At 42.5% G+C, this 23,666-nt stretch overlaps 1 long non-coding RNA gene across 3 annotated transcripts; it reads right to left on the reverse strand.

Annotated features, from left to right (window-relative positions):
* Nucleotides 1-14,433: 14,433 nt before the first annotated feature.
* On the reverse strand, nt 14,434-17,981 carry LOC110007223 (uncharacterized). 3 transcript variants are annotated; one of them, XR_002280885.2, is made up of 2 exons: nt 16,450-17,981; nt 14,434-15,504 (listed from the first exon to the last, which is right to left on the reverse strand). It is a non-coding gene; the product is annotated as an uncharacterized LOC110007223 (long non-coding RNA). The 3 variants fall into 3 exon arrangements; XR_002280886.2 differs by lacking the exon at nt 16,450-17,981 and adding an exon at nt 16,041-16,263; XR_016048288.1 differs by lacking the exon at nt 16,450-17,981 and adding an exon at nt 16,022-16,263.
* Nucleotides 17,982-23,666: the final 5,685 nt, after the last annotated feature.

Genomic DNA, 23,666 nt, shown 5'->3' on the forward strand with positions numbered 1-23,666 from the left:
TCTCTCTATCTTCTCTTTCTTTTCTTTCTCCTCTTTCCTTCTCTCTCGTTCTTCCTCTCTCTCTCTGCCCTGTACGAGCTAAGGGCGAGCTCGTGTACTCCCCTTCTTCTCCTTCATTCATGCTCTTCTTCTTCTCTTACTCTTTCTCATTTGCAATCACCAACTCACGCCTAGGGCAGGTCCGGCTTCGTTCTTTACTTCTCTCATTTTATTCTTCTCTTATATGCGCTCTACTCTGTGCACTCCCGCCTGTGCTCTACTCGACGCACTCTTGCCCACGTTCTACTGTGTGCACTCCTTCCCGCGCTATACTCTGTGCACTCCTACTCGTGCTATACTCTGTGCACGCTTGCCCATGCTATACTCTGCACACTCCTGCCCATGCTCTACTCTACACACTCCAATCTGCACTCTAATCTGCACTCTCTTGCCCGCTCTATACTCTACGCTCTCCTGCCGCGCTCTATTCAGTGTACTTTTGTCCATACTCTACTCTGTGCACTCCTGCCCACGATCTACTCTGCACACTCTTCACCGCACTCTACTCTATGCATTCCTGCCCGCACTATACTCAGCGTACTTCTGCCTAAGCTTAGCTTGGTGCACCTCTACCCTCACTTTACCACACGCACCTCTACTCTCGTTTAATGTTATGCACACCTCCACCCGCACCTAATCCTGCACACCTCTGTCGCCATCACTCTTTCACTACCTTTCACCTCTATCTCTTCATTCCTGCACCTACACATCTATGCCTACTCATGCTTAATCTTGTGTCATCTCTACTAGTGGTTACACTATCCATAGTTTCTAAGTAACTCGTAACCTTCCCATATCATCATCTTCTTATCTAATATTTTCTACTGATTGTTTCCCTCATTGCTTAAAACACTTGACTAGAAGACATTCTGAGATAGTATCTTAGGGCCCTAATTATAGGATCGTTGCTCTAACTACCTTCTCGTACAGTGAATTCAGGTCGTAAAAGATATTGCTTCTCTTTCACCCATTCACTTGAGTTGTAGTCATCCTGAGTTAACTTTCTTAGAATTCTAGCCCTCTCACTACTCTAACCTCTGGGTCATACAATGTACAGGCAATGAGAGACTTTCATCTCTATTTTTAAACCATTCAGAGCCACTCATTTGTTATGAGGTACATTCAAGAGGATCATACTTTTCAAGAAATTCATCGGTAGTTTATCAAAGCAAGAAGACGAGATGAGGTGTTGAAAGTTCGAGAGGGGGCCATGTCCAAACCGAGTTGCTTGACAGTCGGAGGGCTTTCGTGAATTGATCTAAGAAGCCATCCGCTCGGACTTATCCCACAAACTGAACTACAGTGAGGTAGGTGCACTTTTCCATCTTTTTTACCGTTTTCTTAAAAATCCTCTCACAAGTTGGACACACTTATCCGCAAGAGTGATGCATGAGCTGCGCAAGTAATACACTCACAGTCACGCGGTTGTTCGAGAGGGGGTCCGATCCAATCTGACCCAAGCCCCGACCAACTGGCGACTCCACTGGGGAAAAGCCACCCTATAGTTGGTCCGGTCAGCTCTCAAACAAACATTTAATCTCCTTCTTTCTTTAAAACTTCTATGGAGTTCAATTTCTTCTCTCTTATCCGAATTTGGGATTTCAACATCCCCACATTCGCAAATTCACCCATGAGAAGTAAGGTTCTTCAATCCACTACTCCCATATATTTCTTGAGTGGTCTCTCTGACCCTATCACCCTAGCCCAGGCTAAAGGAAGCTCGGGAAAGGCTATTCAAACCCCTTGTTACCCCTCTACTGGCATCAAAGGCAATTCCATTGATGTCAATTGCATGAGTGGTCCTAAAACCACCACCTTTAATGCTCAATCTGTTATTGGTAGACACTCTACCAGTCTTAAGCTTTAGAGTGGTTTTAACACCACTCCCTCTCTTCATATGGTCGGTCCCTCTAAAACAACCATCTTTGTGGATAACTGCAAAGTTATTCCACCTTCACTCTACACAGGCACTACTAGCATGGGTATGTCACCCCACACACATCATGCCAGCAGTTCCACCACTGGACCATTTAAATAGAGTGGTTCCAAAGCCACTCAAAATACACTTACACACATCATGGTGAATGGTTCAACATTACTGTGACAAATCAGGGCAAGAAAAATCTCAACCCCATCACTTCACATACTTCGAGTATTTTGGGACCTGGACCCACGAAGAGTGGTTCTCAAGTCACTCATGCATTACATAATGGTCACTCAGCTTGGGGCAGTCTGAATACTGCATCCCAATGAGTACACGACCCACGAATCAACCGTAGGTCACACATAAATATGCCCATGCATGCAAACGGCCCTAAGGCTACTCAAACTGTAAAGGTTGACATTCCAACTGCTAAACCTTTCACTTCACTAGGGGTTGGTCCCCAAACCACGCTAAACACTTTCTATGGATTGCGCACACACGTGCAAATCCAATGTTGTTGGGTTTAAGGGAAAGGGCCAGTTGTACACACCCTCGTCCACCCTGAAACCCATGATGACATGGTACTCAAAGAAACTCCCTTCGAGTACATTTTTGTCCACTCCTTCTTCTTCATACACACGTGCTAGCCCTCGACGCTGGACTCAAGGAAAAATGACAGCCCCAAAGCTGACAAACAACCCCTCCCTTCTTCAGACAAAGTGAAGCTTCCAAGGTTGACTCCGAACTCCCTTCTCCTAGGGCACCATACGCTGCTCGAATTGATTGACTTTGCTCACGTCTCTTTGAGACAATCCAATCAATCGGGATTTCATGACCAAATCCGGTTCTGAGAGAAAATCTACTGGAGTCTGTGAATCAAGCAAAAGAAATGAACGAAAGTTCCATTCAGTAAAAAGAAAGCAGAGTCTTCAACTTCAAAAGACTTGCTAAAGAAAAAATTGTTCTACCCATTGCGAACTGCAGTGGAATCTAAAGTGAGCAGCATCGCTCAATGCTTCGTTGTATAGGTGCAAGAAGATGAACCTGGTTCATCTGAATTGTTGCCCTAAGGCTGTCACGAGCAACCGAGGGAGATATGGCGGCCGTCATGAGCCCATCAAGGTCGAGTCATTGCCCCAAGGCTGTCACGTGCCATGTTTGCCAGAACTACAACCCCAAGGCCGTCAAGAGCCAAACACTAAGGCAATTCCAGATGGCAGCCTGAGAGCTTACTACTTGGATTGTCGAATTGGGGCATAAAAAGGACCAAGATCACCTCCATCTCTGAACCACTCAATCTAAAGGAACAAGCAGATGTAATGATGGTCTGCCAAGACGGTAATGATCCTGAAGATCCAATGACACATTTTGATGAAATCCTAAACAATATACTAGACAAGCTTAAAGGGTAAGAGAATGCCCGACCAATTGGGGTATCCTCGCACTAGGAAGCAATTCTCCCCTCGATCTCTAGTTTGAAGAGGAAGAGAGGAAACCTCTGCCTCCCTCCATACCTCAAGCTTCAAAACTTCTGATTATCTCGATCTTTCCTAATGACCAAACCAATATGGTCTCTCAAGTTATTCCCCCGGTGGTTACCCAGGAAGACATTCAAAACATGATCAATAAAAGTATCCAAGGCTTACAAATTTTGTAACCCCAAGAAAATACTCATTGTAAAAATCCTTATCCACGTTTCATTGATCAAGTGAATTTTCCCCTGGGTTATCAAATAGGAAGATTGCTTGTCTTTGACAGCACCGGCTCACCTCAGAAACATATGGCACACTTCGTGTCAGCATGTCAAGAGTCAACTTCCGATCCCAGACTGCTTCTTCGACAGTTTGTGGAAACTCTAACCGAGCCTGCCTTCAAGTGGTATGCTTGTTTACCTCCAAGCTCTATTCACTCCTAGGAAGAAATGAAACATTCGTTCTACAAACTCTTTTATGAAATAGAACGAGAAGTTCAGGCTATAGAACTTCTTACTGTGCCTCAAGGAGCTAATGAACCAATAAATGAATACATTCAGAGATGGAGGGATCTCGCAGTATATCGAAGTAATCCTACGCCTGAGATTGACGCGGTACAAACATGTATCAGAAACATGAAGAAGGAAATCTCCCTTCATGTCGAAACTTCTAATCCCACCACTTTTTCAGATATGATTCAAAGGCCGTGACAATTGAGAGTCTGCTAAAACGCCATGGTGGAACCCAAACTTAGACCTTTAGGGGAGGTCATAATCAGAACTTCACCAACAACAGGCCTAACCCTCATGCTGGTCAACAAAGAATAATAGTCATTGCAGCAGTTATAGCCACACCCAATCTCTCTAAACTCCTAACTAATGTCACTCCTCACAAGACATTAGACACTTCTTGGGGAATAGTGTCATTCAAGGGTCTAGGGGAACTGCAACAACGGCAATTCCAACCCTAGGGTTATGATAAGATACCTCCACCACAAAACATGTACTGATCTGACTAATTTGAGTGAAGGTTGAACCAACAGTATAGTTTTAATAAAGATTGGGTACCAACCCTCTTAAAAATGTCGGTGGAGCAAGGCATGGTAGTCCTTCCTAAACTGAAGAGACCAGATCATGCGGGACTCACCAATCATGGGAACTCTTGTTCTTACCATCGGAAGCTAGGCCATCTTGTGTAGGACTGTTTCCAGCTTAAAGATCAAATTGAAGCCTTGATTCAAAACGGACAGATTAATTTAGAAAGTCTCATAAAATATTTTAAGAGTACCGAGACTTCTCATGTAGTCATTGTCAAAGAAGAGCAAGTACAGGCTTTGCAACCTGAAGAAGTACCATCCGATCTTCTTCTAAACCTTATTGTCAAGCTGGCAGTACCAGGGCTGATTACTCCACTTTCTACAAGACAAACCAAGCATATGGATTAGGGAATTGAAAATATTTGGTGCCCATTCCACCAAGTGTGGGGCCATGAGATATCTCAGTGTGCGAGTTTGAAGACATTCATACAAGAGTTCATAGCTAAAGGATGAATCATTGTCAATATACAAGAACGAACTCGCGATACACCTAAACCAGTAATCCTTGAAAGTGCCACCAAAGCACCTTCTACTTCTTACAATTAGAAGGAAAAAGAAAAAGTTCAATTGCATGAGTCCCAAACGACAAGTGAGATGATGGAGGCATCACACATGATTACAGCTCAAGAGTAACAGCCTTGCAACATATTCACGGATAAGCTATCCCTTGACATGTTCCCTGCTATCTTCAAAGTGTTGGTACAACAAGAGATGATCACACCATGCTGACCTAAGAAGCTGAAGCACCTTTAAAAAAAACATCAAAACTTGTCGTGTCAGTTTCACCTGATGAAGGGGCATGATTTCTTCTGTTGTCGGGGGTTCCGAACCACCCTGGATGCACTCATAAGGAATGGTGAAGTGGTGATATATAACGCACCACCTTTGCATCAAAAGGTCACTCAAGAAATCTAAGCCTTGTTGCACAAGATAATTGAGCACGTTCTGACTCTTAGTCATGAAACCCCGGAAGCCCCTATCCCCCAAGCTCCTATCAAAATATCTGAGTCATGGCAAGAGCACCATAGTCATGTCAAGATGAAAAGCCTCAAGAGGGAGGCTATTGGCCAAGAAAACATGACACCCATGCCACAAATCAGAAAGGTCGTATCTGTCAATAAAAAGAAGAAGAAACGGTCTTTGAAAGCTCAACACCACAAGGAAAAACTTCCTCAATTGCCAATTGAAGAAATATTTCTTCCCCATATTCCGACTTTGTATGACTTCTTCCGAAGGAAAATTCCCTTTGCTGAGGGAGGTCAATACATAACTTTGAAAGAAATTAAAAACCCGTCCAATATAGGTGAGGACATTAAAAGCACCCTTAAACGGTCCATGCTGGGAAAAGACCTTAAGATTCCCTGCAATCGTCCAACAGGGGTTACGATGTTAAAAGATCCTCGATTACATGCAATGAGAGTGAAGATGTTAAAATCCTCTTTAGGTCCAATTCAGGTGATGACCCCAAAATCTACCTGGTTCGATCCAATTTAAGTGATAACCCTAAAAGCGTTGTCCTTTCTGTTATGCCCGATTCTTCAAACCGTTCTTTTCTCTCACAACCCCTCTCTAAACTCACCATGGAGTGCCCAGATTTTGAGGCTCGTAATGAAGAGTTAAAACTTTGTAATACCAGTAAATGATATAGCAAACAGATGAGGAAGATGGTCGCTCAAAAAGATGGATTCTTAAATGTTGGAGATGTTATGGCCTTCACTGCCAAAAAGGATAGGCCTTGTCCTACTCTAGAAGAGGTGTTCAATCAGCTTCTGAGCCAAAGCTTGAGAAGAAACCTCAATGGCCAGTAGAGCCTGACTTGGTGGATTTATGGAAGAACTCAAAGGGAGGAAGTTTTTCAAGCTACGAAGCATGCCACATGCTGGTGTTTCACAAAGGAAGCACAGTAGCTCCAGTTGATCACACAAGACTGAGGTCAGGAAGGAGACTCAGGCCAATCTAAAGGCCAACTCAACCTGAGCTCCTAAAGTATCCTGGGCCACCATTAGTTCCTTACCCAAATCCACCTGTACCTATTCAAGAGCCACCCCCTCTTCTGAAATACCCAGGACCACCACTGGTCCCTTATTCAAACCCCTCATCCTCTTCTTCTAAAAATCCCAAACTTTAGCTGTACCAACACCCACTTTAGCTGTACAACTCAACCAGCCTTCTCTTCCTTCTCCCACAACTACGACTAACCCTTCTTTGGCGGCCGTTGCAAACCCTTCTCTCCCAAAATCCACTGCATCACCATCTGTCCCTCTAAAACCACTACCGAACTAAGGAGCCATCCTTCCAGAAGTTGACAAAGTCAAGTATGATGTGGTTGGGAACTTGAGGAGACTTCCGCTCTCTTGAGTATCTATGACGCTCTCATGTTGTCACAAGACTTTCGTATGGCTCTCGGGAAGCTTCCTTCCGACCTGAAGTGTATGAGACCGAAATTGAACATGTTGAGGTAGACCCTGCAATCCTTAACCGTTGAATCGCTATTACATTTTTTTATGATGTCCTTCAGCTTGGTAAGAGGTTTCATAACCGACCCCTTTGGTGGACAACATGCCTGTCAAATTAGTCAGATCATGCTAGATGGGGGATCAACAGTGAATCTCATGCCTAAGAAGATTCTCACATGAATTGGGAAAGGTGATGAGCAGCTCGAGTCTACAAACCTGATGGTTCAAGGATTCAATCATGAGGGAGAAATCGACTATTGTTATCTGCCTCAAGGTCAAAATCAAGGATTTGAATGCTTCTACTTTGTTTCATGTCATTGATACATATACTTCTTATAACATTCTTCTGGGTCGTACCTGGCTAGATGACCATGGGGTAGTTTCATCTACACTCCATCGGTGCTTCAAATATAGCCTGGATGGAAGGCAACACATAGTCTATGCTGATAAAAGACCATTTCCCATTGCTGAGTCACATTATGCTAATGCGAAATATTACTTCATAGACCCAGTACACTCTCAAGAGCTAATGTTGCCTATGAGAGCTCTTACAATCCAAATTTGAGGGAGGCAGCCCAAACCTCTCGTGAAGATGTTGAAGTGATTCCCTTAACCACCATTGATGGGAATCTTCCTGCTTCCCCAATAGAAATGATATCCTCAAGCTGTAACGAAGAAGCTTCATCCTCTACCTCACATTCAAGAGAATCCATCCTAGTGGTAGCTCAGCTCGAACGAGTTAAGAAGGGAATGGCTTATTCAAGCCCATTAGCACTTACAGTCAGTTATGCTCACGGTGACATGAAGGTGTTGCATTTCCTTATTCCCTTCTTGGAAGCTAAGACTGCACGACAAGTCGAGATAGACCAAAAAGCTGGTCAAAAGGTCTTGCACATTACAATCTCTCTGAGAGAAGAGAATGACGCTTACCTTACCCCCCAAACCAGTCATGCACCAAACCAGCATAAGGTATTGCAAATACCCAAAATATTGCACATTGAAAAAGACAAGTCTTACCTCACTTATCAACCTTCTTATCAGTAAGATTCTCTCAAAGTCTTGAAAATCCCTAAGGTTTTGCATATCCCAGTCCCCGAAAGGGAGAAAGATAATGCTTCCCTCGCTCCTCCACCTTCTTATCATCAATATTCTCTCAAACTCTTGAAAATCTCTGAGGTTTTACATATCTCAGTCCCCAAAGGGAGAAAGGTAATGCTTACCTCACTTCTCCACCTTCTTGTCAACAAGATTCTCTCAGATTGTTGCAAATCCCCAAGGTTTTATATATCCATATCCCCAAGAGGGAGGAAGATAATGCTTACCTCACAAACCAATCCAGCTACAAGCATAATTCCCAAAACATTTTGCACTTTCCAACCCCTGTCATAGAAACTCGGGTTATCCATCAAAGGCGACAACAAGTCCCTCTTCTTCCCCTTTTCATAACTTCATCGGAACTCCCGAGCAGCAATATGAAATTCAAAGACAAGCTGTTATTGCTGAATTGAAAGAAAAAGTGCAAGATTTTCTCTGTTAAGTCGAAATTATAGGAAAATGGCCCAGCCAGCCATGGATGCTTCAATAATGCCAAAATGGGATTTATATAGTTATAAAGCTCATCAGACTATGAAGAAAATGGACCATGAACGATCAAAGAATCAGGGGTTGAATAATGGTAAGGGGATGCTAGCTCCTTTTGTAGTTATCGAGAACGCATGGTCTCAACATACCCAAAAGCAGTGTATTGGCTAGCCGGGGCATGCTAGTTTACCTCAATGGCCATTCTTCACTGATCAAAGCTCTCATGTAACGATATTGCAAGAACTGACACTATCCCCCTTGAACCCATTCCTAAAGAAGTCACTCCCCGTGAGTCTCAAGAAGAAGCAGAAATCATCCAGACATCTCAAGAACCTGAGGGTTCAGAGATGTGAGAGATGAAAGATATATCCTTGCCCATAAAGCACGAAGTCAAAGTATTCAAATTGGATGATGAAACTCTTGATTTCATGCCCCTTGATGAAGGAGAAACAGAAGAGGCCTCTGAAGTATTAGAAGATGGTGGTAAAGCCAAGGCTGGCGATTTAGAAGAGGTGAACTTGGGTGATGACGTTGACCCAAGACTCACTTTTATCTCAGCCATTATGCCTCCTGAAGAAAAGAAGGAATATATCGAGTTCTTGCGAGCCAATCTAGATGTCTTTGCTTAGCATTATCAAGAGATGCCTAGCCTTGACCCTTAGGTCGTAGTTCACAAGTTAGGATTGGCCCATCCTTTAAGCCTGTGAAGCAAAAATCAAGGAGATTTCGAGCTGATTTGGAAATCCAGATTGAAGTACAGGTTAAAAAGCTCAAGACATCAAATTTCATAGGAGAAATCAAATACCCAATGTGGCTGCCTAATGTGGTGCCAATTAAGAAGAAGAATGGACAAATCAGAGTTTGTATTGACTTCCACGACTTAAATGGGGCTTGTGCTGAGGATGACTTCTCACTTCCCTTCACTGAATTGCTAATTGACTTGACAACCAATTTCCAGGCCTTTTCCTTTATGGATGGTTATTCAGGGTATAACCAGGTAAGGATGGTATCATAATATGAAGAGTCTATTGTCTTCCTAACTCCTAAAAGGGTTTTCTGTTATACGGTGATGCCTTTCGGTCTTAAAAATGTCGGAGCCACCTATCAAAGGGCTATGACCACTGTCTTCGAAGATATGTTACATGAAGAAGTGGAATGCTACGTATATGATCTCATAGTAAAGTCCAATGAAAGAGACAGTCATATATGGAATCTGAAAAATATTTTTGAAAGACTTTGTCTTCATCAACTCAAGATGAACACCTTGAAGTGTGCCTTTGGTGTGTGATGAGGGAAGTTCTTGGGATTTATTGTCAGGTATTGAGGTTTGGAGATCAAACCTGCCAAAATTAAAGCTATTCAAGAGATGCCATCTCTAAGAAATCTGTGAAAGCTCAGATCCCTCCAAGGAAAGCCTTCCTACATCCGGAGATTCATCTCAAACCTTTCAGGATGGTGTCAAACCTTCTCCCGTCTACTGAAGAAAGACATGCCTTTCGAGTGGGACGAAACATGTGAAACAGATTTTGAAGAAATCAAGAACTACCTGTTGAAACCCCATGTTCTTTTTGCACCAATTCCAGGGATGCCCCTAATCTTATATGTGACTGCACTAGATGAGTCACTCGGTGCCTTGCTGGCCCAAAATAATGATAAAGGAAAGGAGACAGCTCTATACTCTCTAAGTCGAAGGATGCAAGGGGCTAAGGAAAACTATAATCCTATAGAGAAGATGTGTTTGACCTTGATATTTGCAATACAGAAGCTCAGACACTATTTGCTTGCACATCCGGTTCACCTCATCTCTTATGCTAACCCCATTAAATTTCTCCTGCCGTGCCCTTATTTGTCGAGGCGACTTGCGAAATGGTCATTACTCATGGAGTTTGACATTACATATGTGCCTCAAAAAGCTATCAAAGGTCAAGCCCTCGTAGATTCCTTGGCTGCACATCCTCTCCTAGCTGATTCTCCTTTATTGGATGACTTACCGGAAGAAGAAGTATTTCATGTTGAAGTTTCATATGATTGGAAGATGCATTTTGATGGGGAATTTTAGTCTGAAAGATGTGGTCGTGCTAAAGTGGTATTCTTCACCCCTTAGGATGGCCTTCTCCCATTATCATTCTCTCTCCTAGAGATAGAGTCGAAAAATCAAGCAGAATATCAAGCGCTTATCATAGGTTTAGAGATTTCTTCTCATATGAACTTGAAATACTTGACCATTTATGGAGATTTAAAGCTCGTCATCAGGCAACTCAAAGGGGTGTATGACGTAAGGAAAGATAACCTCATGCCTTACTTCAAAACCGCTAAATCCTTGATGTCAGAATTTAAAGAAGTTGCTCTTGAGCACGTATCGCGAAGGCTTAATTCACAAGCTGACGTGCTTGCCAAATTAGGGGCAACAATTCAAATCCCAATGAAGGAGCCCACACCAGTATGGGTAGCTAAGTCGAGATGTGTTGAGTTTATCAAAAAACATGATAATGAAGATGAAATGCAATTTAAAGAATGTCCCCCTTACCCATTCAGGGCACTAATTGCAGCAAGAAAGGCCATGTAAGCCTTGAACAAATCTCAAGAATCTCCCGTAATTGACGAGGAAGAGAAAGAGGAAGAAGAGGAGTTTCGGAATTTCAAGAACCTTTATGTGTAGAAGTAGAGCCAATAACAAACTGGCGTGCCCCTATAGAGGACTACCTGCAGCATAATCGACTTCCTGACGGCCCCTACTGAACATAGAAAGATAAGGAGATCAGCCACTCGATACATGTGTCGTGATGGCACCTTGTTCCGAATCTCTTACAACAGTATGCTGCTTATGTGCATTGATCAGAAAGATGTAAACCATGTGCTCAAAGATGTTCATGCTAGAGTTTGTGGAATGCATAAATTTGGCCATAAACTGTACGGCATAACTGTCAGAATAAGTTAATACTAGCCTACTATGAGCATTGATTCCCTCATGTTCGCAAGGATTTGTCCGGTGTGTCAGATCCATTCAAGCTTCATTCATCAAGCTCTTGAACCCCTTCACCCAACAATGGCTTCCTGACCTTTTTCTCAGTGGGGCATGGACATTATAGGTCCTATTGAACCGTTGGTTTCTTTGGGGCATGTCTTCGTACTTGCTGCCGCAAACTACTTCTCCAAATGGGTAGAAGTCATCCCTCTCTAAAAGGTCACGAGACTTATAATGGCCAACTTTGTATGCCAACATATCATATATAGATTCGGTGTACCTGACCGAATCACTTCATACAATGGTCCACAGTTTCGAAGTCATCACATTGACTGTCTGGTCAGCCAATTCGGGTTCAATGGAAATACGCGACCATGTACCATCCAAGAGATAATGGCCTGACCAAAGCTTTCAGTAAGACCCTTTGTGATGCTTTGAGAAAGTCTGTCTCTAACACAAAAATGGATTAGCATGAAAGGCTTTTCTGAAATCCTATAGGCCTATCGTATAACAGCTCGAGGTCCAACTTAGTTGACACCTTACTCTTTGGTATATGGGGGTGAGGTCGGATTGCCTTTAGAGATTCAATTACCTTCTCCCAAAATAACCCTTCATTATTGAATGACAACTAAAGAACGGGAAGGGAGAGTTGGTCCCGGCAGTAAGAAGACCAATCATCACGCATGGTCAAACCAAGTGGAAGTTCGAGCCAAAATGGGAGGGCCCATTCATGGTGAAAAAGGCTTTTCCTAATGTAGCCTATATACTGTTTAATGCTGAAGGTGAAGAAGCTATGCCCCCAATCAATGGGAGATACTTGAAGGAGTATTACTCATAGACACGGTCCAAGCCACACGACCTTAAACTGCATGGCAATGGTCCAAGCTATACGACCCTAAACTATAGCACACATCCTAGTGGCATGACGTTAAATTGCATCACATACAATCTCGAAGGCACAACACTAAAACTGTATTCACTCGGTCTTGGTGGATGACCTTAAAACACACCAACTCTATGGTCTCGAAGGCATGACCCTAAAACTGCCTATGCACAGGCTTGGTGGATGGCCTTAAAACACACCGACTCAACAGTCTCAAAGGCACAACCCTAAAACTGCCTTCACTTGGTCTTTGTGGATGACCTTAACACACACCAACTCTACGGTCTCGAAAGGCACAACCCTAAAACTGCCTTCACTAGGTCTTGGTGGATGACCTTAAAACACACCGACTCGACGGTCTCGAAGGCATGACCCTAAAACAACCTTCACTTGGTCTTGGTGGATGACCTTAAAGCACACCAACTCTACATTCTCGAAAGCACGACCCTAAAACTGCCTTCTCTCGATCTTGGTAGATGACCTTAAAACACACCGATTATATGGTCTTGAAAGCATGACCCTAAAACTGCCTCCATTAGGTCTTGGTGGATGACTTTAAAATACACCAAATCAACAATCACAATGACATAACTTTAAACACGCCTCCCCACAGTCACGGTGGCTTGACCTTAAAACTGCTTCCTCGAAAAGACGAACACGACGAAAACCCGCAAGGGCATCATGGGTGAAAGTCAAAGAAAAAAAAAAGAGAAAGAAATGACGGGTGTAATAGTAACATCAACTATTGCCAATAAATTATGTAAAAAATAAAAAGAAAATGGGCATGATGAAAACCGCAAGGGCATCGTGACTAAAAATATGACAATGGCTGACATGGTGCAAAAAAACATGGGTAAAAGAGCCACAAAAAAAACGATATGAGGTTCTTGTGAAAACTAGAAATGGCACACACCCGAAGGACTTGGATGAAAACCCGACAGGGCATTCAAGTCAAATATGCAGGAGATCAAGCCAAGCAAACCTCCTGGCTCATCTCTTACCTCTTTCAGAGTCAGCAAGGAGTCAAGAGAAAGAAGAGGAGCAAACTACAAAATAAAAAGGAAGCATACGAGGCAAAGATGAAAGGAGAAAACAATCATTTCATATTAAAAAAGAATATACAAGTTACATTCTCACTGTCTGAAACTTGGGATAAGAATATTTGCAACAAAAATACAGAGACATTAAAGGTGGGAATGTCAAGGAGTCAATTCTTCCAATGATTGAGCCTGTAGAAGTCTTGTTGCACCTTCTTTATCATATCCGTCAGAACTGTCACCCTGAGATGGGCAATATTCCGGACCAAAGGAGGATATTCCCCATGATCTAACAGATGCAAGGATGGGTCTTCCTTTGCTTTACGTGCCATGATAAGATGCAAAGATGGGGCTTCCTTTGCTTTACGTGCCATGATAAGCAAACCTTGTATTTTCTGGATATTGCATCAAAGAATTGCCATGTCACTCTCGTTTTCGAGATATTCAATTTGTTTAAAGGTCGAAGGCTTGTCCAAGGGAGAGGGCTCAAAATCTGAATGAACAAAATGTTGCAATAGCAAATCAGTTCTGAGATCTTGCAGAATCACCTCGGCAAAGTCCATTATAGATGGGGGTCCAAATAATAATCTAAGTAAAGGCCTAATAAAAGGATTATTCTCAATAGAAGCTAGGTCTTCTGTCTCCAAGATCTCCCTAGCCCTTCAATCTGTCACTTCCATTTTTTCCTTCCATAAGCCCATGCAAGGGATCTATGAGGTTCTTCATCAAGTTCTTCACAACAGAGGGAAACATAGCCAGCTTAAAAAAAGAAGATATGAGGTTCTTGTGAAAACTAGAAATGGCACACACCCCAAGGACTTGGATGAAAACCCAACAGGGCATTCAAGTCAAATATGCCGGAGATCAAGCCAAGCAAACCTCCTGGCTCATCTCTTACCTCTTTCAGAATCAGCAAGGGTTAGTCGAGAGAAAGAAGAGAAGAGAAAACTACAGAATAAAAAGGAAGCATACAAGGCAAAGATGAAAAGGAGAAAACATTCATTTCATATTAAAAAAGAATATACAAGTTACATTCTCACTGTCTGAAACTAGGGATAGGAATATTTGCAACAAAAATACAGAGACATTAAAGGTGGGTATGTCAAGGAGTATTTCTTCCAATGATTGAGCCCATAGAAGTCTTGTTGCACCTTCTTTATCATATCCTTCAGAACTGCCACGCTGAGATAGGCAATATTCCGGACCAAAGGAGGATATTCCCCATGATCTAACAGATGCGAGGATGGGTCTTCCTTTGCTTTACGTGCCATGATAAGTATTTTCTGGATATTGCATCAAAGAATCGCCATGTCACTCTTGTTTTCGAGATATTCAATTTGCTTAAAGGTCGAAGGCTTGTCCAAGGGCAAGGGCTCAAAATCTGAATGAACAAAATGTTGCAATAGCAAATCAGTTCTGAGCTCTTTCAGAATCACCTCGGCAAAGTCCATTATAGATGGGGGTCCAAATAATAATCTAAGTAAAGGCATAATAAAAGGATTATTCTCAATAGAAGCCAGGTCTTCTATCTCCAAGATCTCCCTAGCCCTTCGATCTGTCACTTCCATTTTTTCCTTCAATAAGCCCATGCAAGGGATCTATGGGGTGCTTTCTTCACAAGAGGGAAACATAGCCAGCTCAAAAAAGAGAAGCCATGCCAAAGAGTTGATAAGTGGCCCTGAGAAGATCATGTCATGTGTCCATAGTACAGATTTTAGAACTATGATGGTTGAGCCTTTTGACATGATCAGGGAAGGGCATCCTGACTTGCGCTATGACAAAGCCTCCACAGGTGCACTAGCCAAGAGGTTTGATAACCTGCCCCGAGTAAGAGGCAACCATAAAAACTGGGTGTTTGTTTGGTTCCTCTCCCATAACAAGGGTAGAACTCCATTTTATTCCTTCCTTAGTTGCTAAAGGGACCTTCTTGATAGCGTTATCAGGGATGATGGTAGCCTTTTCTGAAGTTTGGTTGATCATCTGATTCGCCTCATTCCAAAGAGTTAAAGCCCTATTTAAGCTTCGAGTGTTCATCCTGCCAGGAGGATTGGCTACACAAGAAGCACAAGAATATAAGCATGCAACCCAAAAAATGAATAATAACAAATCAAGCAACAGTTACAAAAACTCAAAACATGTTTTACAGTGTTTTTTTTTTTTTGTGATGACGAGAAACACCAAAATATGTCCGAGCTCACAGAATTCACAAAGTTGTGGCCAAATGTTTATGACAAACATATTTTGTTGTAACTATCGATCACTGCTCATATGGCAGGAAATGAAATATGCATCACGGACAAAGTGCGAGAGGACCAAACACAGTGTGGTGTTCATGCCCAATAACACCTGAACTCATAAACTTTGATGAGAAATACAAAGGGGTGCTCATGATGACTATTTGCAACCAGGTAATGAGGATAGTGCACAGAATTCATTCATGAAACTCAGTCATGACTGTAAGACAACAAAAGTACTCAAATGCCTGCCCATATCGTGATTCATGATAGATTAAAAATTGTGACAATCAATCACTGATGCAGTACACAAGAAGATGTTCATGCTCAGTACTGTGAAAAGTAGTGTTCACCAAATACACTGATATGCCTTGACAAGAAGAAAATGCTCAAGCATCATGTTGAGCATGGCCAGGATGGTCATGATGGTAAAAAATGCCCCCAAATGGAGTCACAATGCTTAAACAAGGTGTAAAGTAGAGTGCAGAATAATGCTCTAAGTAATGAGAGCAGTACGCAGAAGGATGCACAGTACAAGTAAGGCGCGACTGAGTCAAGCATGACCAAGATGGCCCTAACCCAAAACGATAAGTTACAGTGAAATTGTACTTAAGAGAAAACCAAGGCATCCAAGATACACCAAAAGGAGCTGTCAAGCATAGCATCGAACACATGGTTGATGCCGTAAAAATGACAGGGAAGGGCAGTGAAATTTATTTTTACCAAGCACAAGCAGTAAGAAAAAGAAGGGTTAGAAAATACCTTTGGGGGTACGAGTGCTCGTATTAGCCGAGGTCATGGCTTCAAAAGATCTACAGTAGAGAAGCGAAGATTGTAAAAGCTTGGCGCTACCTATGGTTAAAAGTTTGGGGTAAAAATCCCTTTCTCTCTCTCTCCTCTTCTATAGGCCTCTGCCCGCACCCAACCGCGGGCCCATTTCATCTCTCTGCCGTCGTTTCCTCTGCTCGCGCCTAACCATGGGCCCATCAAACGACGTTTCATCTCTCTGGCATCGTTTCCTCTGCCCGTAACCGCGGGCCCATCAAATGACGTTTCATCTCTCTGGCATAGTTCCTCTGGCTGCGCTTAACCGCGGGCCCGTCAAGTGACGTTCTATCTCCCTAGCGGCGTTTTCTCTCACTCCATCTCTCCTTTTCTCACTTGCCAACAAGTTCCACACCCGCGCCTAAGTGCGGACCCTATCAAATTACACTTCATTTCTCTCTCTTTCATCAAAAGCTCCAAGCCTGTCCCTGGGCGTAGACACATTTACTCTTCTCTCAGTTCACCCTTTTTTCTCATCTTTCAATCAACTTACACGAACCGATGGTTTAACCTTGAGCTCAACACACACTTGTGCACATTTGACACAAGGTGAAAAAAAAAGGTATGCTCCTTGTTCTACCTACACACCAACCCCTCAGTAGTAACCTAAGGCTAGGTGAAGCCCAAAGATCTGAGCTCAGTGGCCCCCTTTTCAAAATCCTTTCACATTAATCCTTGAATTTATCCAGTATGACCTTGGATTCAGTTTAAAATGTTTTCAATGGACCCTACAGAAGTTTTGGTCTTTAATGATCTCCATCCCAAATAGAGTTACATCCCTGATACACCTAATCCCCATTGGGAATACATGGAGATACACCTTTGCATTGAAACTTCAAAATACACGCAAGCCTCTCATTGGGGTTGACACCCACTATCCATTAGAAAAACTTGATAGCTCACAAGAAACATGGGAATCCTAAATTATCCCGTTCACCAACCCTAACCCCGTTATAAACCATATTAACAATCCTTGTTCACTTGGGTTTCACCTTAAAACTCCATTATCCCCATGGAACTATACCAAACATACCTTGCTCATTTGAACTTCCATGAGACCCCGTGAGTATTGTCATGCTCAATGCGCCATAAGAGCCCTTGATGATACACTATCCTCAGTGAACCACTATCAGCAAGGGACTAGATACTCGTTGTTCCTGATGGGTCAACATCCCTAGGGAGTCATTAATCCCAACAATCCATCAATCCCTGACAGTCTGTCATTCCTAGTTGACTATTGCCAATAAACCATCACCCCGAATGGTTAATTAACCCCAATATACCAATATCCCCGGTGGATCGTCATTCTTGAGGGACCAACATCTCTAGTGAAGTCAATACTTTTAGCTGTCCAAGCACCACAACAAACCAATATCTAAAGTAGACCGACATCCCTAGCGGGTCATTACTGCCAATAAACCATAACCCCAGTAGAATACTACCCCCCCTCCAATGGTGTAAGAATACCACGATGAAACATGTCATACTTTCATCACCTAAGTGATCTTCTTGAATCCCAGAGGGAGAGATAACCATTTTCTTTTCCCCATAAACACTTTTTTTTTTACCCCCAAGGAGATTTTCGTGCATCAACTAGCTATTGGACCATCTAAAACCTTCATACCCAACAAGTGTGAACCATACATCACCTTGTAAAAACTAAAAAAAAAACCCCAGTGCGTTTACCTCCAAATAAAAGCCTCACCTATGGTATTTGTTACCTCAGTGAGCCTTATGAACCCTTCATCTCTTGCACTGCCAAGGAAGAGGTATGTCTCCTAAAAAGAAGAAGAAGTCAAGCATAATGAGCATCCGATGAGGATCAGCATAAGTAAAAATAAGAGCTTCAAGTGAACATAGTGACGAAGCTATGAGTAAAATAATCAAAAAAAAAAAATTGGGAATGGGGAAAATCCAAAAGGTCATCATGAGTAAAAATGACAAACAGGCATAGCCATGAAGCCATGAGTAAAAGTGTTCTGAAAATAAGAAACCGGGCATGGTGAAAACTCGAAAAGGGTGCCATGTGTGAAAATGAAAATAAAAGGTGGACGTGACCTTGAAGTCACAAGTGAAAGAGCCTCAATAAAAGAAGTTGATGAAAATCATCCTGCAGTGCCACTTCTATCAAGTTCAGGTGAAAACCGAAAAGGGCATTCAGACTAATAAACAGGTTGATGCAGCTTGCGACCAAAGGCGACGTCAACCAATTACAACAAAAATTGGAAGGTACTGGGTGAAACTCAGACCAACCCTTCCTATAAAAAGGTTCTTAGAAGGTACTGGGTGAAAATCAAAAAAGCCCTTCCCATGAAAGGTTCTTAGAAGGTACTGGGTAAAAATCAGACCAACCCTTCCCATGATTAGAAGGTACTGGATGAAAATCAAACCTGCCCTTCCCATGAAAAGGTTCTTAGAAGGTACTTGGTGGAAATCAGACTAGCCCTTCCCATGAAAAGGTTCTTATAAGGTATTGATGAAAATCATACCAGCCCTTCCCAATAAAGGGTTCTTAGAAAATACTAGGTGAAATTCAAACCAACCATTCCCATGAAAAAGTTATAGCCACACTGGGGATCAAGTCCATGAAGGGCCCTCAGTCGTCGCAATAAAAGATGTCTTCCTATGTGGGAGCAAGCCCTTAAAAAAAGGTACTCATTAGAGTGGACTAATTGGAAGGTACTGGGTGAAAATCAGACCAGCCCTTCCCATGAAAAGGTTCTTAGAAGGTACTGAGTGAAAATCAGACCAGCCCTTCCCATGAAGAAGGTCTAGCCACACTGGGATCAAGTCCTTGAAGGGCCCTCAGTCATCGCAATAAAAGACGTCTTCCTATGTGGGAGCAAGCCCTTAAAAAAGGCACTCACTAGGAGACTGGACTAATTGGAAGGTACTGGGTGAAAATTAGACCAGCTCTACCCATATTAAAGGCCCTAGTTGGATTGGGAGCAAGCCCCAAAGGCACCCACCAGCAAGCTCATTAGGAAGTGTTGTCGAGACTGAATGGTAAGCCCTTCCACATGGCACCCGGTCAGCATTCTCCCCCAGAAAACAGATTCAAGTAGCATTGGGATGGAAGCCTTTAAGCAAGGCCCCCAGTCGCTAGAAAGCACTTCAGTCATCCCTTAGGGAAGAATCTTAGCATGGTCTCCCCATCAAGGATCGTGTTGATGCTGATGATCAAGAAGAAAAAGATTGTTCAGAGGAAATAAAGGCATCTTATTAAAGATTTGAAAGATGAATTTTGACAAAGTTTTGTTCTGAATGCTACACTTCTCGCTTCTCTCCAAGAGTACCATTTGGGGGGAAAGTTGTTATACATCATTTTTTATGTACTATATCCCCGAGGTGAATAAGTAAGGAGCCAGTAGTAACCTGGTCCTGACAGTACCTAAGACACCGCCAGACCATGGTAACACTACAACAATAAGCCTAAATCTGGGCGACCCCTAAAGAAGTATCATAATGGCTTCAATTTGCATGAGAGGGTAATTTGGGATGCCGTAAGGACACTCACAAATTTTTTGTCCCATTCTGACAAGTTCTGATCTGATCAGGATGAAACTTGGTTCTAAAATCCAATTCCTATCATGTTGAAAATTGACCCTACAACTACAACCCTATTTTATAGGTATCAAAACAATAACAGACCACTTCCATTAGATCTAGAACATTGAAAAACCAACAGGTACCAAATTTCAGCTCAATTGAACCCTCTAGGACCATTATGGGCCTAACTTACCATAAAAGTGTGAGTTTTACACTATTGCGATGCAACCTCGGTGAACCAGTTTCCATTTATGAAACTCTCTTATCATTAATTTTAAAGTGATCATATCTTGGTTGTTTTATGTCCAATTGAGCTCAAAGTTGGACACGAGATAGATCTTGACGACCCGGTCATTTTGATATAGGTACGTATCTTGGCGCGACCCGAAATGAGAGAATTTCTAAAGAGAAAATATGCTCAGAAACATGAAAATTTAAAATTTATACAGCAGAACAACCAAAATCTTTGGAAGCCAATAGCTCAAGATCCCGATGCCAGCTCATCGCAAATACGGATCCATTGCGATCGTGCTTTGAAGAGCTACAGTTTAGTGCAAGTTTTAAGCGTAATCGAAAGCCGTATGACAAGAATTTTGAGGTCGAAGAATGACATACTTTTTCAGCCGCCAAAATCTCATTTTCCGATGACCTCCCAAATTTTGAATGTGCTTAAATCCAGACTAAAACGGACAAAATTTACTGAAAAAATGATTGTGAAAATTTCATCTTCAATTTGTGATAATAATGATGACTTGGAACATCACAAATCAACCTACATTGATAGATGAAGAATCGAAAGTTTATGGACTTGGTCGTATTTTAAGTTCTTCCTAAAAGATTTGTTCCAAAGCGATCAAGGGTATCAAATCGTTCATAAAATTTCAAGCATCGATTTTACGATGATTGATCGCCTGAATTACCATCATAGATGTCCAAAAAATCTCTCGAAGACTAGCAATGGCGAGAAGCCCCTCATAGAAGAATGGTTTTGTCATTTGCTGAAAAATACTTGGGGGTATTTTGGTTATTTGGTACAAATACGGGATGATTATTTTAACTTAGTAAATGTGTACTTTTTGACAATTTTAGGTACTTTTGAGCATTCCACCCTTGTTTAGTGGTTGCTCTATATAAGGAAACCCAAGTCACTAGTAATGAGGTCTTTGAACTCTGGAAGGGCTTTGAATTTTTTGCCTTTCATTTGTAATATTTGAGCATTTGGAGTGAATTTAAGCTTCTTCTCTTTGCTTTGGTCATAAGTTCAAGACCTAAAGGAGAGGAGAAAGAAACATTTGTTAGATAGAGAAAAACCCCTAGACTACCATACAGCGTAGCCTATTCCCTACTCCTCAAACCCTAGACTACCATACACCATAGTCCGTTCCATACACCATACCGTCTCCCATACATCATACACCACACCTAAACTCTAAACCTCTCTCTCTCACACATGCATTCAAGTAGATTCATGGAGGTGTACTTAGGCACACACACACCCTAAGTCCAATCTTCTCCTCTTTATCTCTCTTTCTCTCTCTAACTTCTCTTTCTTTTCATTTTCTTCTTTCCTTCTCTCCCATTCTTCTTTTCTCTCTTCCCTGTACAAGCTAAGGAGGGGCCTATGTACTCCCCTTCTTCTCCTTCATTCCTATTCTTCTTCTTCTCTTACTCTCTCTCGTCTAGAATCACCAACCCATGCCTAGAGTAGGTCCGCCTTCCTTCCTTGCTTCTCTCTTTTTATTCTTCTCTTATACATGCTCTACTCTGGCACTCTTTACTACGTTCTACTCGACGCACTCTTGCCTGCGCTCTACTTTGTGCACTCCTCCCTGCACTATACTCTGCGCACTCCTGCCCGCGCTATACTCTGTGTGCTCTTGCCCGTTTTATATCCTGCACACTCCTACCCGTGGTCTACTCTTTGCACTCTTGCCCACGCTCTACTCTACTCACTCTTGCCTGTGTTATACCATGTGTTCTCCTTCTCCCGCTCTATTCAGCATATTTTTGTCCGCACTCTACTCTGCGCACTCTTGCCCGTGCTCTACTCTATGCACTCTTTCCCGCACTCTACTCTGCACACTCCTACCCGCCCTCTACTTAGTGTACTTCTGCCTGCCCTTAGCTCTATGCACCTCTACCCCCACTTTACCACAGTACCTCTACTCTCGTATAATCTTATGCACACTTTCTGTCACGACCAGTCTTTCACTACCTCTCACCTCTATCTCTTCGTACATGTGCCTACACGTCTACGCGTACTCACGCTTAACCTTGGGTCCTCTCTACATGTGGTTACACTCTCCATAGTTTCTAACTAACTCGTAACCTTCCCATACCATCATCTTCTTATCTCAATTTTTCTACTAATTGCTTCTTTCATTGCCTAAAACACTTAACTCGAAGACGTTATGCGATAGTGTCTCAAAGCCCTAATTCTAAGATCGTCGCTTCCACTATCTTATCGTACAATGAATTCAGGTCGTAAAATGCATTTCTTCTCTTTCACCTATTCACTCGAGTTGGAGTCATCATGCGTTGATTTTCTTAGAATTTTGACCCTCTCACTACTCTAACCTCCGGGTCATATAGCATACAAGCTATGAGAGACTTTCATCTTTCTCTCTTTAAACCATTCAAAGACACTCGTTTGTTAAGGGGTACATTGAAGAGTATACTTTTCGCAAACTTCATTAGTAGTTTATCAAAGAAAGATCATGAGATGAGGTGTTGAAAGTTCAAGAGGGGGCCGTGTCCAAACTGAGCTGCTGGACAGCCGGAGGGCTTTCGTGAATTGATATAAGAGGGCATCCGCCCAGGCCTATCCCATGAACCCAACTACGGTGAAGTAGGTGAACTTTTCCATCTTTTTCTCCATTTTTTTTTTCTACATCCTCTCACAAGTTGGACACACTTAGCTGCAAGAGTGACATTCGAGCATCGCCAGCGACACGCACACAGTCACATGGTTGTTCGAGAGGGGCTCCGATCCAATCCAACCTAGGCCTCGACCAGTTCTATTCATGCCTCTAAAGCCCTATATGTTCTCTTGATGATGACGATGTGAATCCTATGAGAGTTGCACACCCTCATTTGAATATGAGGAGCCTTATACTGAAGACGCGGCCTCCCTCACCCTCATCTGTCCAATCACTCTATCCTCTGATGAGGGCTCGTAACTCTTATTCAAGGAAAACCACTCCCTAATAGTGGAAGAAGTTGCTCCCTCCACTAGCAACCTCACTAAAACGGCTTCTCGATGCCTTGAAGGTGCATGGTTCCCTATGATGAGAATTACTTGTTCTCCCCATGTCTCGAACCTTCTTATGTTCTCTTGATGATGATGTGACGTCGTTGTTCTATGAAAGTTTCACATTCTCATTCGATGACAAGGGTATTGATGCTTTAAAAATGAAGTGGTTCCGAGGCAAACCCCAATAACCATCATCAGTAATGTTGTTGTAGCGACAGCAGTCGAACCCGTGATCGAAAATTCCATCGAACAAGAAGCATGTGGCGAGCAAACTCTGTTGGAGTGTATCACCCCAAATGAAGAAGAAGCTTTTGAGGCAATCAGCCCCAAAGCCTCAATTATCCCTTCACTC

Source organism: Amborella trichopoda, chromosome 13 (assembly GCF_054954075.1).
Source record: "Amborella trichopoda isolate Santa Cruz 75 chromosome 13, AtrichopodaSantaCruz75HAP2 v2.0, whole genome shotgun sequence".
NCBI lineage: Eukaryota > Viridiplantae > Streptophyta > Magnoliopsida > Amborellales > Amborellaceae > Amborella > Amborella trichopoda.